Consider the following 16,360-nt stretch of genomic DNA (forward strand, 5'->3'; position numbering starts at 1 on the left):
TGCTAAACAATATATAGGGGTGGCTAGCCGGGGTGAGGGTTCCGGACTGCTCGGGGTTAGGCTGGGCATCGGTCAGCGGGTGGTGAGCAATTGCATTGTGCAACACTTGTTTGTACATACTATTATTACTTACCTATTATCACCATTGTATTATTATTATTATTATTGTTATTATTATTTTTGTTATTATTATTTTCCTGTCTTATTAAACTGTCTTTATCTCAACTCATGGGCTTCACTTTCCATTTCTCTCCCCCGTCCCAGAGAGGGAGGGGGGAGGGTGAGCAAACAGCTGCGTGGTGTTTAGCTGCCGGCCGGCTTAAACCACGACAAAGTGTCACCACACATACAGTGTAAATACACATACTTTAAACCACCAAGTACAGTGACTTAGGCAACACTGGACCACTTCTGTACTGGCAGCACTGCTTAGGCCATTTCAAGTACTGCATATCTGGCATGCTTTTATGGCTATAAAGGTTTAGGAGACATGTCTGCAGTAAAAAAGCTGCTATCATACTGAGTGTATGTTTTTATGATGTTTTATGACTCAGTGCAGGCATAGTTGTGAATAACAGTTGCTGTTTTAACTAGAAACATTTAATTAATTTGATGAATGTATTTAGTTTTTATTTAAATAAAAATTCCAAAAGACCAAAGTTAGTTTGCATAAATTAGTTTAAGGTGAGTGACTTCACCTTCCCCCTTTGTCCCAATTATTATATTACTCTTGTACTGAAAGAACACTTCCATTTCATTTTGAGGGAAAGAGAAACACACATTGACTTGGTCTTCAGCTTCTCTGTAGTGCTAAAATATGCTAAAGTCTCACACCAGAACTCCCAGAACTGAGTCAAGCTCTTTAGGATTAAGATAAACGTTCATAAGTGCCTGAAGAGAAATCTGGTTTACATGCTGGAATAGGTTAGAAGGTAAAGAGGTCTGTTTCTTTTAAACCCTTGAACTTATAATTCTTTAGAATAAAACCATGCTGGTAACAAAACCAGCAATCTTCCCTTAGTCGTGTGTTAGCAAACAAGTATTAACTAGCTTGGTTGCTTTTGGATATAAACAAAGACATCCACAGTAAGCACCAAAGTACTATGAATGTCATTGGAGATATTCAAAACTCAGATGGACAAGTTACAGAGCAACATGACCTCACTTTGAAGTTGGCCTTTCTTTGAAATAGAATTTTTGACCTCCAGAAGTCCTTTCCAAACTAAATTATACTAAAATTTTATAACTTCTAACTTTCATTAAAATTGCTCTTTCCACATCACAGAATCATAGAATCATGAGGGTTGGAAAAGACTTCCAAGATCATCTGGTCCAACCATCCCCCTACTACCAATGTCACCTACTAAACCATGTCCCTGAGCACTGGGTCCAACCTTTCCTTTGAACATCCCCAGGGACAGTGATGCCACCACATCTTTGGGCGACCTGATCCGACACCTGACTGCTCTTTCTGAGAAGAAATGTCTCCTAATTTCCAAGCTGAACCTCCCATGGTGCAACTTGTGACCATTCCCTCTAGTCCTATCACTAGTTGCCTGTGAGAAGAGGATGACCCCCACCTCCCCACACTTTCCTCTCAGGTAGTTGTAGAGAGCAATGAGGTCTCCCCTCAGACTCCTCTTATCCAGACTAAACAACCCCAGTTCAGCCGCTCCTCAAAGGACATGTGTTCCAGGCCCTTCACCAGCTTTGTAGCTCTTTTCTGGACATAATCATCATATTCCTGATTGATTAGAACTTACTGTCTCTGAAAGTGAGTAGTCTGGCTTCAGATTCAGAACATCTCTCAGCCTGGATTTCAGTCTGCCTCATTTGTGAGTTAGGCTAAAACTGGTATGGGATATTCAAAGGCCATGCAGAAAAAGTGTGTTCTGGGTGGCAACTGATTGCTGTCCTCAGGCCAAGGCGTAGGCAAAACCTGAGTTTGCAAATGAATAAAGTGTATAGGGGTATGCTTAATTCAGCATAAACACAGACAGCCCCTTCTAGTGGAATTTTCCGTGTCTTTCCCTAACTGTATGTTCCTGTTGCCTTCCTGCCCTCAGTCAGAGCCACTGAGCAGCCATAGAGTTGGCCAGATAAATTTCCACTCTTAATTTAATTCTCTACAAGAGATGGTTAGCTAGTGATATGCAAGGGCTAGCAAAATGTTAAAACAGCTTAACATTAATATCTTTTTCCTTTAACATGTTAACTTGTGGTTTTAATCAGCAACGTATGTACAAACTCTTAATTCCATTGTTCTCACTTGTATATAGTATGTATTAATTTACAGAAGAAAGCATATATCCAGGGAATTATTAGGTGGCTTAAAAGGGAGTTTTCAGCATCCAATTGCAGGAACAGCACAGTTGCAATCCTTTGTAACACATTTACCTCATGTTCTGAGTGACACAGCAGCAGTAGGGACACATTTTTGACTTTGGAGTGTATGTCATAGGATATCCTACCCTTTTCCTTATCCCTCAGTGCAGGAGATGGGAAGGAGATGAGAGTTTCAGAGTTCCTACTTTCCCGGGCAGGGTTGTATCTTGAGATGCACCTGCTTCCCTGACCAAGGTTGAATCTTGAGATACAAGACTTGCAAAACAACTTCTCAAGGTGCCATGCTGCTGGGGGTTGAAAGGGTAACCACATGGCATCCCAAAGACTCCATGTGGGGCAGCTCCCCCTATATTACCAGACTTTCCCAGCCTGATTATCTAGTCATCCTTGTACAGGCTAGGGCTATTCTTTCCTTCCACCTAAGGAATAATTTCAGGATTAAGGCCAACTATAGGTTTGAAATGCTAGAATAATTTTCAGAGCTTAGTTTAAATGAAGTAATTCAATGAGAATCACTCTCTTAATTACTCAATGAGCTCTAGGAACATGTTTTCACCTGACTATCATGTTCTATTGAAGTGATAACGATGGACTACTTCAAGAAAAATACCTCCTTGCAGGTTTTCATTGTACAGTTCTACACAATTCTCCAAGTTACTCTAAATCACAGATTTACCAAGGAAAGGCTTTATAAATTGACCCTCTGCAAAAGGTGAAAAACCAAACCAAACCAAACCAAAACACAATGAATTTCCGCCAGAGCTGTCGTGGAAAAAAAATAAAATAAAATAAAATAAGTCATATTTTATTTTGCCAATTCACCTAGCACTGAAATCTCAGTGTTGCATCTTTTCCATCTTTAGTATGTATAATTCTTTGTGCACATTGTAATAAACACATGGGGCCATGATAGTGTCAGAAGTTTTTCCAGTCCAATGATATAAAGTTCAAGTTTTCCAAGTTCTACACCCTGCAGACCTCAAATTAGTCTCAGATGGCTTGACATGCTCTAATAGTGCACTTGTATGTTTGTGAAGGCTCAGTGAATTGGTTATTACTTATGCTTGGTTAATATCAGTGTTTGACATATTTAAAACAAATTATGGTCTGAACAACTATTGATGTTTTTTTTTTTTTTCTTTTTTTTTCTTTTTTTTTTTTTTCAGACAGTGTTTTGAGAGTTCTTCATCAGGAAGATTGATTTTCTTTTTGACATTTTTTTTTTTTTTTTTTTTTGGCCTGCTCTTTTGGGCCCAGGGGTTGGTAGGCTAGTTGTTTACTTTAGATTTGGTCACTCTGAATACCTATTCTTCCTCTTATCTCTGCAGTGGTATCCTCTCCATCTGCTCAGTAAGCACTAACAATTTTCAGCCTTATCTTTTAAGACCATCTTCAGAAGCTGTTTTGTAAATGTTTTCCTAAAAGTACTTGGCACTTAGGAAGTCCAGCTGAAAAACCATCTAAATGAGATTTAAGGAGAGACTGCAGAGAAATGAACATAAGCACTGCTGCCTTTTTTCTTATGTAGAATTCTTTTATTTTCACTGAGTTTTAATCACCTCCATCTATGAAAAAACAATGAATTGAGAAAGGCAGGGAGATGAAGTAAGAGTATCTATAGCTTCAAGTAAAGTGCATTTACATGAATTTACTCCACCGATACATATGTAAACTGAATGCTATTAAAGAAGGCATACATGACCTTTCATCCCAGTATCTTTATGAGCAGCAGATGTAATATATAATAAAGATGAATGAACACAGCTCATCCCTGTTACTCTTTCTTATTTTCAAAAGGTACCCTGAAATTAGATTGACCACTGAGATTGACTGTTCATTTGGCTGAACACACCTTCAAGCAGGCATAGCATACCAACATAATGTAAGTTTGCTCTATAAGACTATTAATACATTGTAATTAACAAACAATGTAATCAATCATCTGCTTTACTGCTGCATGTCTTACATATGTTGACTTGCCTGAAGGAAGGAGACTAACAACTAAGGACACTGCATTATCTAGTTCATCGTCTTTACAGTGACAGGTGCCATAAATTATAGAAAACAGGAAAAAGAAAGCAAGAGCTGATCAAAATTCCCCCAAAGCTTGTGAGAATTACAGCGTTTTCATCTACTGTTGAATTATGGTGAAGAAGATCTAAAATTGCCCTGTAAAAGGAGTTGAATATCAGTTTAAATAAATTTCTAAAAAGGCTGCTCACCAAAGTCTCTTTAGGAAGTGGTAATTGGAAAATAAGGAAGCTTTTCATGTGGGTGAAACTGGTTAAATCAAAGGAAACTCAGAGTAGAAATATATGGTCAGCTTTAAATGGAGTGAGATCATCACTGAAGTCCCACAGGGACCTCTGCTTGGGTCAGTGTTGCTCAACAGAGAGATAAAAGAACAGAAAAAGGGGTGGATGACTGGTAAAGAGGCAAAGTTCTCTGATGATACTAAATTATTCAGGACAGTAAAGACAAAATTTAACTCACGGTATCTCACAAGCACATTCTAGTATTGATTGAATAGGCAATACAATAGCAGCTTGTATTCCATGTGCCTAAACGTAATGGGAAAGAAAAAATAAAATCCTGTACCATTATGTACTGATGGACTCTGAGCTGACGGCTATTAAAAATGACATCTTGAGGTTAAAACAAAGAACTTCATAAGAACATCAGCTCAAGACCTGTTTCTGGTCAAAAAGATGAATTAAAAAGAAAAAAAGCAGAACAAGGAATACCACTACATTGCTGCATGAATACATCTGAAGCATTGAACAGGAAGGCAAGAGAGAAGGCAACAGTCTATCACAAGGATTCCCACACCCTTTCAGCCACCTGACATTCATCAGAAATCTCATTTGTCTTTAGTCACTGACATTTGTAAACAACTCGTGACATTCAGGAGAAGAATCACAAGAGTTAAAAATCTTGATTTTGCTCATTCACACACATGAATGAAGATTCTTACTGATAGGGAAAGAGTCATACTGAGAAGTAAACAAGCAAACCACTCCCTCTTGAACATTTATAGAGGGCAATACACTTAAAGAATTAATAATGCAGTGAGAGTAGCCATAATTTCAAAACACATCCTTTTTCTTGGGAACACCTGTAATGACGTATAGAAGCCAAAATGACTAATTGCATATATACAGAAATGTTGTTGTGTACAAATAATTGTGAGGACAATCCACTACGTAATGAAAAATTTTTAATTTGTCAAATGCAAAATATTGTTAATACAAATCAGTACAGAGGAGATTTGATCTGAAAGTTAGCTTGTTTTACAACTGTGATCAAGAATCACATAATGGACTATTTCCAAACTTTTCTTCATTTTTATTGTTTACTATTGGGCTCTATGGATTAGTGAGGAGAGAGTTAGCAAGGTTTTTTAGCAAGGTATATTAAACTATTGGTCAGATAAGACACACAGGAAAATCCTACAGAGTAGAGAGTGTGGGAACAGAGGAAACTGCATCTTAAAATTGAGAAAAAAATAAATAAAATTTAAGACCACTGATAAAATACCCATTAGACTTATTGTAAGAGTTGAATAGCCATTTTCCTATGGTTTCTTACTGAAGGAGTTAAATCTCTTCACTGATATGCTGATGACCTATCTGATGAACTATAAAAGTAGCTGGTTGGAATCTTATTTTTGGGAGACAAGGCATATGCCTTTGTATTTGCACTTATTCCACATAGGCCTGTTATGTTAGTACCATCAAATATTATTGATTATTTCTGACAGAAACAAATGCAACATACTGATATTTCTGTTATTTATTTGTAAAGATCTTATTATTTTTATATGATTCCATGTGAAATTTACACAGTAATGCCATCAGTGAGACATTTTTTGCAAGAGCTAAAAATCACCTGGGTGGACTCTTGCAGTCTTTGAAGTCTTTATGAGGGGAATGAATGGGGAATGCATAAGAGTATTATTACATACCAGCATAAGCTAGGGAGGAATCAGTTCCACTGTCGCGTTACTTAGGGCATGACATTTCATCATGCTGCCAGGTGATGGTGAAAGCTGTTGGCTTTCTTGTAGAAACGTTTTTGCCAGGCCACAGAGGCTGGAATTTAGGGCAATAACCCAGTAAGGACAAAATTTAACTATAGAAGGAGGATCTGAGGGTTAATTTACGGCCTGCAGTAGAGAGAGGGAAGAGAAGGTCAAGCTAGTGAGCATCTAAATTATAACATCTACTCTTAGGCCTGAACTAATATCTCTAAATACTGCTGTTTCTTACCACAGAGTTACCAGGTATAGGTATTTTTGCAGTGTGTCCTGTTGTTTCATCTTGGGTGAATTGGGTCTCTAATCTGAAGATACAGTCCTTTGTGTTGATCTTAAACCAGTTAGGTTTGCCATGGTCCTTGCTTTGAATTATTTCAACTCATCAACAAATCTGTTGATGAATCAGATGAGTGTTCTCACCATGAGTATTGGAGCTCATCTGCCCCCTTATTAAGCTGGTCTTGGGAATGAAGGGGAGAGCGCTGAGGTGAATAGATTTTCTTTTCCTGCTTTAATACCCTGAAAACATAGTGCATTACCTGGCAAACACCCAAACACATTATCAACATAAGGGAAGAGAAATAAGAAGTGGAAAATCATCATGGGGCAGGGCCACAACTGCTCTGGCATAGATTGGTTTACAGTGCCAGGAAGTTACATCCTTCAACTCCTATAGCCATGTTAACACAGCAGTTTAGATCAGTGTTTCATTTTCATTGTACCCTTTCACCATGCTTTGATTATCATTGTGGAATAATTTCCATGCCCAAAATGATGGTGGATAGATGGATGGTTTGGATGAAATGAAGTGATAGTTACACTCTTAATGCACTCCAACCATGACAGACAGTCAGTCCACAGAAGCAGGCTGGACCTAGAATGAAATCTTCCCACTGGATGAAAAAAAGGAATCTTTTCCCATCCACACATAGATGTCATGTCTTTAACACCAGCTCTTTGGCTCTACAGATCTGCTCCTGTTGCACTGGGTGGTGTGCTACCAGTGTAGACAGATGCAGATTCACCCTTCGGAGAGAGGGTAAACTTGGAGAGAACAGGGAGAATTTTGTTTCTGGTTTTGGTTATCATCTCTGAAAAATAACTATCCTATATCATACAACCAGATTTCTTTATCCCCAAACGGGAATTCCTTATTTAAATAATTACCATTACATTGGCAAATTAATAAGGCACTTAATATTAGACAGGGTAAGCACTGGGATTGCAAAAGGTTTGTTATTTAGAGCCCCAGGTTGCCTGGTATTCTTGGTTGTTTCTCACTTTGTGCCAAAGTGCTTAACATTCTAGCATCAATACCTGCCAACTATGGGCTCACTCCAAAAGCCCAAAGATATGAAGGTTTGTCGAGTAGGAGAAAGCTGTTACTGCATAGCCAACAGAAATGTTCAGGAAAGTTATGAGCCAGGCCGTCTAAAACAATAATGCTTAATTTACAGATTGTGAGATTAAAACCTTATATTTTAGCTGGGTAAAACCTTATATTTTAGCTGGACTGGACTCTCCTTTTCATTATACTTGATGTATGTTAAACTTAAAAAAAAAAAAAAGGAAACACAAACAATTAAAAAAAATAAAATATATGAAATATTTATATATTCATATACTTCTACCACATGGTTTACAAATGAATGTGAGATTTATAACAAAACCTCAAAATCTGGCAACACTTTTTTAAAAGAAAAGAGGAAAATGCTGAGGTAAACAAACAAACAAACAAAAACAACCCCCCCCAAAACAAAACAAAACAAAACAAAACAAAACAAAAACAAAAACAAAAAATGCTTACAGACATAACCTTGTAAAAAATTAAATAATAGTGAGCAGTTATGGTATTTGTAAAGATTAATCATTTCTGGTTGTCAGCATCTAATACCACTGATGTTTATGGCTGCTTTCTCAAAAAAATAAGAAAATAAGACTACCTATCATTATCTATCTTCCAGTAGCAAATATATGTTATCTTTCCTGTTTATCTTTAAACAAAGCTTTCTTACTCTACAGCCTATGACTGAAGTCAAATCCATAGCACCTGAGTATGATGAGTTTACTGGGAACTAACCAAAGGAATGGTAATTCAAAGCAGATGTTAACTGACACTGACTACATTGTTCTATCAGTGTGATGTGAAAAGGCACACAGTTAATTAGATGCATATTCTTATCTTATGACATGTTCTTAGATGTCTACAGCCTATAGTATTCTAAGGGCCTGCATTAAGTCACACAGATTGTTATGAAGGAGGAAAAAAAAGTACTTTCTTGATATAAGGTAGTACCATTTCACTTGTATAATTTTTGTATCTGCTGTCCTTCCTCTCTGTTGGGAACAGAAGCAAATTTCTATTCCTACCACATGGTTTGTTATCATTGCTTGTATAGTCAGCAAGTAGTTGCTTTGCCTGCAAATGGTCTATACTTCAGTCTCAGTCAGTTTTTAGGTTATTTTTCCAACATAAAATCTTAGGGTATGACTGTTGTACTCCCTGTTTTGTTTATTGACTCACTCACACTTAAAATACTTCCTTGGAGAAACTTTTTTTCAGTATATTAGTTCAAAGCAGATTGTAGTCAGATTGTTTTAACTAATGCAGTAATTAGTATGTGTGTTCAGATACAAGTACTAGATTTTTTTTGGTTTTACTATGTTTCTCACAGTTGCACAAGGTTTCTTTTTTTTCTTTTTTTTTTCTTTCTTTTTTTTCTTTTTTTTTTCCTTCTCTCCATTTAACCATTTCTTAGTTTGTGTATAAATGATTTTGATCTCCTCTGAATGAGCCAATATAGGTGCAAATTGTATAAAAGGATAATAGAGCATACCTCTATTAAGACATGAAGTGCTGATTTGCAAAATTGATAAGAGACTGCAACTGATAGCAACAGACCTGATATTTCTGTAATTTCCCTACTGTCCTACTAGAGCTCTTCATCCCACCTAATTCTTCAAAGAAGAGATTCATCATTTCCTGAACATTCAGTGCTAGAGTGAGCATTGGACAGCTGCCCAGAGGTAATGTCTGCAACTCTGTCTGCAGAGAAGCATCTTTAAAAACAAAGCTATTTAGTGTTGTGAAATATTTCTAAGAGGTTGTTTGTTTTTCTGATTTTTTTTTTTTTTTACATGAATCACTGGAGACCAATCAGATAACAGAAGAGAGAGCCTTTTCATCTCTGGAAAACTCTTCAAAGAGGTGGATGGGAATTTAGCCACATGACTTCTTCATTGATGGAAGACATACAATTAGATCTAAGTATTACTTCACCAGTGGTTTTTGACCCTTGTCAGCTGTGGAGCTGTAAACATTTTCTGTGGAAAATCTAGTCTCTTTAGAAATTTCACACATATGGACAGTTCCGTGCATATATGTGTTTTCCATGTTTTTCCGTGTTTTTTATAATCAGCTGTCATGTTCGCATTAGAAACAGTATTTAGTTCACCTTAGCCATCTGCAGCCATTCATCAGAGGAAATTTATGAAAGTTTTCTCTCTGTCATAATCCTGTGTAGCTCACGTAGAATGGAAATAAAGTTTGATAATTTATCTGTAGATCTCAGCTTTCTTTAGCATTAAGAAAGTATGGGTTATAACGAATTTGCAACTCATATTTTTTTTTCTACATGACTCTAGACTTGTGTAGGAGAACATGTAGGACCTTATCCAAAATCTGTTGAAACTCCTAGGATTCTTTCCATCAAGGAAAGGTTTCTTGGCCCTTATGGTGGCATTGGGGGGTGGGGGGGGAGGGAAGAGAAAAAAAAAATGTTCTTCTTCACTTAGCCTTTCATTTCTTGACTATATTGTCTGTCCTCTGGCTACAGCTTCTATTGCTTTAAAGACTGTATTGTCTGTACTGACAATTGGACTTCACTGAAATCTTTCAGACACTGAAGGGGTCTTCTCACCAGCAGAGGAGAGCTGCAAAGTCTAGTCAGGGCTGCAGAGAAATCTTGCTGATTGGATGACTACATTAGGCACCTCTCCTGTAAATCAGCACTTATGGTGCCTTAACTTGTCATGGTTTCCCAGCAGAGAAGGGATTTCAGAGGTACTTGTTTCACCACAGACTTGTCTGTCATATATTGCATCTTCTCATGAGCCTGTAAGGGCTGACATAACCCAGAGTTAAATTGATCTTGTAGTTGGCAAAATGCACCTGGAAACTTCTGGATGAAAGTAATTCTCTGACACCAGCTCTAGCTACTGCACATAATTGATTTCACTTATTCATAAAAAATTATCTAGTTGGAAGTATAGATGGAATGAATTTAGGTCATTTGGGATATAATTACTCAGACTGGTGTTTGGTCAGGAGACAGTAGTTAGCAACACAAAACTTGAGAAAAATATTTGTGATGTTCAGATATTTCTTCTAATTGTGATACAGAAATTGCTGCTTCTCTAGTGAGTGTTTCAGGTGACTACACACCTGACATTCCCCTTATGATGCATTATAACCGTGTTTGTATTTTTACATTGCTAAGGAAAAGATGGGTCAATCTACTTTTTATCACTGAAGGAAAAAAAAATGAAATTGTGAATAGGTTGTGGCTAAAGGCGAGAAAGGAGGGGTAACTGGAATATAAACTCCTGCTGCAATGATTAAGAGATATGCCAAATGATGCATAGGTACTCCATGTATGGATGGACTTATTCTGGAGTGGCAGGACATAGCCATTTATCTGCACATAGAATATTTTTAGAGGCTAGGATCTGGAACACCTCAATACAGTCTTTCACCAGAAGCTGCCTGTACAACTACAGGCAAAGCAAATACTAACATCAAGATTTAGATTTTGCACAGAAGCCAGGCATGTAAAAATGAGGTGCTGTGTCATGGTGCTATTGCAGTTCTCAAGTCCGTTTTGTAGACCTGAGCCTTAATCTCTCTGTTCTATAGTATCTGACAGAATATAAGTATCTGTCCTGCCCTACGAAAAAGGTGCGGTGGGAGCAAGTGCCACAGGACGCTTAAGGTGCTCAGGTACCTCTATAAATATGGTGTTTAAGATGAGTGGATAAAAACAGTGTTTCATACAGGAAATCTGTTTAGTGTTCTGGACATTCCTTAATAACAGCTAACTGTACTCTGTGCTTTCTAGTAGTTGATCCATATACAGGATGAAAGCCTGGTCTGGCTGCCAGAAAACAGGATGGCATACATCTCATTTGACTCAGATGACAAAACATGAGGTGTTTTGTCCAGACTGAAGATTCTGTGTATAGTCAGGGCAGTGGGCGAGCACTTCCAGAAAACAGCCTGTACCATCCTAAAATGGGTGTCTGAGCCATAGGGGGCTGAGGACAGGCCCCCCCCCCCCCCAGGAGCCTGTCTCTATTCACAGACTAGTGAGGAGGGTCTCTGGGTGGATGGCACAGTTAAGGCACCTCTCTGTCTGATGGCTAAGTAAGATTAGGTGAATCCCACTGTGGTCTCCCTCCAAGTGACAAAAGACTCTTAAGGAAAGTTGAGAGTTTAATCTTGCCTTGTGACCCACATGATATTAGGAGTATTAAAAACCTAGGTCCATAAAAATAATACATATATATATCCTTTAGCTTTTAGAATTGTTTGTTTAGGTGTCTGAAATAAACTGAATTCTGATAAATCCCGTTCCACTATAAATGAAAGGCTAAAGTAGTTAATATATCTTTAAATCAGCCAGACAGCAAGTCATACACCTCCTGTGTCAGCTAAATAATTAAAGTTTGATCTGTGAAACCTTACTTACCTGTAATGAGCTACCTGTGGTTAAGAGAGAAAACAACAACAAGAAGACCTCAATGCATGGTTGTTTTAACTTGAAACTTGACTATTTTTGCCTAAGCTGAAACAAAATCAAATGAAGCAAATACAAAACCCTCTCCTGTTCCAGAGTCATGCATAGCATTAAATTGTCACTTCTGCTGTGATCTGAAACCAGGAAAGGAGTGTGTTGATGCTGAATTGACTCAGGAGAAAACCTGTTTAAGGCTTGCTCATTTGTTTCAATTTCAATGCTGTAACATTTCTTCAACTCTGGGAAACCACGACAGGTTTCTCCAAAGCAGAAATCCTGAAATGTATGTCACAGCTTGAGTTGTCTGAAGGACTATTTCAGACAGCTAACAACTTGGACAAATCATGAAGGCTTATTGGCCATCACTGGAGTGAAGCATGGACCATACTATGATTCCAGTTGTGAGAAACCTTGTGCACTCACGAGGTATGTTGCAGTCTTAGCCACAACAGATTTTATACACTGCTACTCATCCACATATTTTGTAACCCTTTCATATCTCTATTGAAAAAATATGTCAAATTTCACATTTAATATTAACCTAATTAATTACTTGAATATTACAATAAAATTATCCCTTGATCTCTAGAAATGTAAGATGTGTGAAGCTTTTATCTATATTCCTGAAAAGACGGGGGGGGGAGGAAAGAAAAAAAGTGATGCAGATGGATCAATATAAACATATATGACAGTAGCTTGGAGCTGCATGCAGTAGCCTAAGTAAACAGAGTGACAGAATGACTTTTCAAAACAAGCTTGTCATGTTTATGCTTGTTATCAGTTCTCCTGACAACCATTTTCCCATCAGCTAACTACAGACTTAATTAGGGCATTAACACAGTCCTGCCCCCATGCCTCCTGCCTTTCCCCAGCTTAGCACTGGGCCATTACTGGTGAAAAAGAAAGCAAGCCAGCAAACAGGAAAGAGAGAGAGAAAAAGGAAGGCAGGAAAGAAGAGGGATAGAGAGAGAGTGAGAGAACAAGATTTTGGTTGCATTACACAGGGTGGAAGGAAAACAAGCAGTGCTTTTCTACATTTTGTACCACATTTTTGCAAAACGAATAGTTCATGGGAGCAGGCAGGCCAGACCACACCACTGAAAGAAACCAGACTCATTCTGTGATTTCCACTTGTAGATGCCTGAAAATGCAAAAAACGCGAATTCCGTCATCATCTGTTAAGATAAATCCCTCACGCAGAGGGACTGTTCTATGTAAGGAAGATCCAAAGATCCTATGCACAAGACAACATACCAAGTTGTAAGGTACCTTTGTCAGACTATTTTTTTTTTGAGGTAGAGATTAATTACTCACCTGGGGCTTGCACAATACCCTCACTTTAATTAAAAAAACAGAGCACATTTTGCAGTATCCGGTCCCTATGAATAGTTCCCATGTATCATACCCAGACTAGAGCTCCATGTCTTACAGTTACCAATAGTAACTGGAGTAACCCTGAGCATATTCATCACAATGTTATTCTTCATAATGACAGTTTTACATACAGTACTACTTTTAACCCTTCATGTTTTTGTAACTAGTAAAAGACTTGAATTTTCTGGTTTTCATTATTTCAACACTGTCCTGACATATATTTTCTCTAGTATAGCTGGTAGACCATGTCTTTGGTATCAAGGAATTTTGCTTCACTAGTCTTTCCCTCATTCACTACCATAAGACTATCTCAATCAAGATATTAATTGTAGTTTATTACCTCTGACCTGTCAGAACTGCCCAATCAGTACAAGTGTTGGTGAATTTGGACCTTTTTTTTTTTTCTTTTTTTTCTTCTTCTTCCCCCTCAATTGTGTTACTGATGTGAACGGCTGATGGCTAATGATGTAGCATTCTATTGGATGCTCTGGATGAGGAAAGCCCAGACGGTGGTACCCAGACCAAAGACTAAAATATATAGATATCTCCGCAGTGTGTATGAGCAAATGCTATATCCACTGTTTGGCTTCCAGGAAAATTAATAAAATACATTCCATCTGAGTAACCAGTAGGTGTTAAACAGTAGGTATTTGAAGCCCAGGAGATTTTAAATCCACACACAAAATGACATGTTTCTAAGGAGATGTTAGAGGAGCTCTTGGAATGGCTGTTAATTCAGCCCAACTTTGAAACGATCTGAGTCTTCTGGAGAAGAAACAAGTAACCCTTCAAAAAAGGAAAGAGAACACCTGGATTATCTTAATTATGATGTAATCTATACATTTTTTGGTCTAGGAGAGAACAATTGAATGAGAAGTCTGAGTCTCCATTAAGATGGAGAATAACTAAACTAGTACCAATAAACATGTAGTATATAGAAAATAAAGCTTGTTATTACTGCTTAGGCCAGTTCACTTGACATAGATAATAGCATCAATATAATATGTTTCTGTAAAATGTTTGAGTGGTATTCAATGGCTTTATGTTTTAAAAACTAGGTGAAATAAAATCAATGTGGCATGTATTACAGGAACTAAAATTTGGAGACATATCAAATCTCAAAATATAACTGTAAACAGGGAATGGATCATAAATGAACAGATGTGTTTCTAGCCAGGTTCTGAAGAGATCACTGTTTTTCCAACAATATTTAATGTTTTTTTTTTTTTTTTTTTTTTTTTTAAGAACCTGGAAAGAAAAAAACAATTACTGATTCAGCTTACAAAAGGTACATGGATTAAGGAAAAAATTATAAATTTAAAAGAGATCTAGTTACATGTTGCTTAAAAAAAAAAAAGTCAACATGTGATTTAATTAGACCAAATAGGAAAAATGGCAGCAAGAAAGCACGTACATCTTATCTATAAGAAGTACTTGAAAAAGACAAGCAGATTAATAATTTTTGGTTTTGCTGTTGTTATGATTATGACAGCTATTTAGCATAATGCCTAGGAAGAACTGTCTTTAGCAAGGACTGTATGATGCCACAAATACACAGAATAAAAATGCAATTTCTCTCCTCCAGAAGCTACCAGTGCAATTTTGCATCCAAAACACTGTTGTTTTTGGATATATGAACAAGACAGTTTCAAAATGGAGTGGGGAAATGGGTAACCTGGGTGCTAAAGTGACAGACAGATGTGTGGGAATGCATTGGAGCCATAGATGTGATTATAGGACTGGAAATTCCTATATGCTTAAATTCTTAATTCACATGCTTATGGTTCTCAACCCAGATGGAACATCTGAAGGAGTTTATGAGTGTCTCCCTTATACTATGTAAATATAAAGTGTTGAAAAGCTGGAAGTAAAGGGCTTTTCCAATTTTACTGGGCTTTGATATAAGCATCTTGCTTCCTAAGGTAAATTATATCCTTATAGGGTTAAAAGAAGTGACACTAACCTGGAAAATTTTCTCTTATCAGTTGCAGATACTTTTAAAGATGCAAATGTCAAGGGTAATTCAACCACATTGTTTTCACAGTATTTCTTAGAAGACTGTAGGTACCAGATATTTTTATTTGTTGTCATTGGCTTTCACAATATTTTTCCAGATGAGAAAGTCTCAGTGAAATTATATATTCTTTTAAGATGGGACACTGAGCTGAAGGAAAGCTCAAAATGCTGCTTGGTGTTTCAGCTGCATAATTTCCAGTGATTATTGTGGGTCCCTGTGTTCCTGGGCCTAGGGCAATACTTTGAAAATGAAGGGGCTATTGCCCAATCTTTATATCTTTGAAAAGACATAAAATTAGAGCAGTTTTTAGAGTAAGCCCTGCAGGTTCACTGAGCAGCTGCCTTCAAAGGAAATTTCTTTGTCTTGGTAAACAAGAAAGCAGAAAGCACCTGGGTTTGGACACATCGGTTTTCTACCTTGGAATACTAATATCTGAAATCAGATGGTTGAAAACAAGACACAAGTTATCATCAATAAGAAAATATTATCTTTCTGAATGTTCTTTGTCCTAAAGTAATGTTAAGTATTTTTACTTATATAATTCAACTAGCACAGTGTAAAAGCTTCAAGGTTTTATTACTTGAAGGGTAGTTGAGGTACCTTGGACAAAGCATCTTAGTTTACAGCTCTGCTTCTGACCCTGTTTGTGAATGTTCCAAAAAAAAAAAAAAAAAAAAAAAAGCTCACTGAATATTATATTTTTATTTTATATTTATATTTTTTATTATTTTTAATGCTTTTGGAAATTCTCATTAACTTGAAGAAATAATGCTACTACCATTATTTCTATGC

General features: G+C 37.1%; 1 long non-coding RNA gene across 1 annotated transcript; it reads left to right on the forward strand.

Moving 5' to 3' along the window:
* The first annotated feature begins 8,497 nt into the window (after nucleotides 1-8,497).
* LOC106015272 (uncharacterized) lies at nucleotides 8,498-9,940 on the forward strand. The gene is made up of 3 exons (XR_002399629.4): nucleotides 8,498-8,671; nucleotides 9,320-9,409; nucleotides 9,535-9,940. It is a non-coding gene; the product is annotated as an uncharacterized lncRNA (long non-coding RNA).
* The last annotated feature ends 6,420 nt before the right edge of the window (nucleotides 9,941-16,360 follow it).

This window comes from Anas platyrhynchos, chromosome 3 (assembly GCF_047663525.1).
Source record: "Anas platyrhynchos isolate ZD024472 breed Pekin duck chromosome 3, IASCAAS_PekinDuck_T2T, whole genome shotgun sequence".
NCBI classification, from domain to species: domain Eukaryota; kingdom Metazoa; phylum Chordata; class Aves; order Anseriformes; family Anatidae; genus Anas; species Anas platyrhynchos.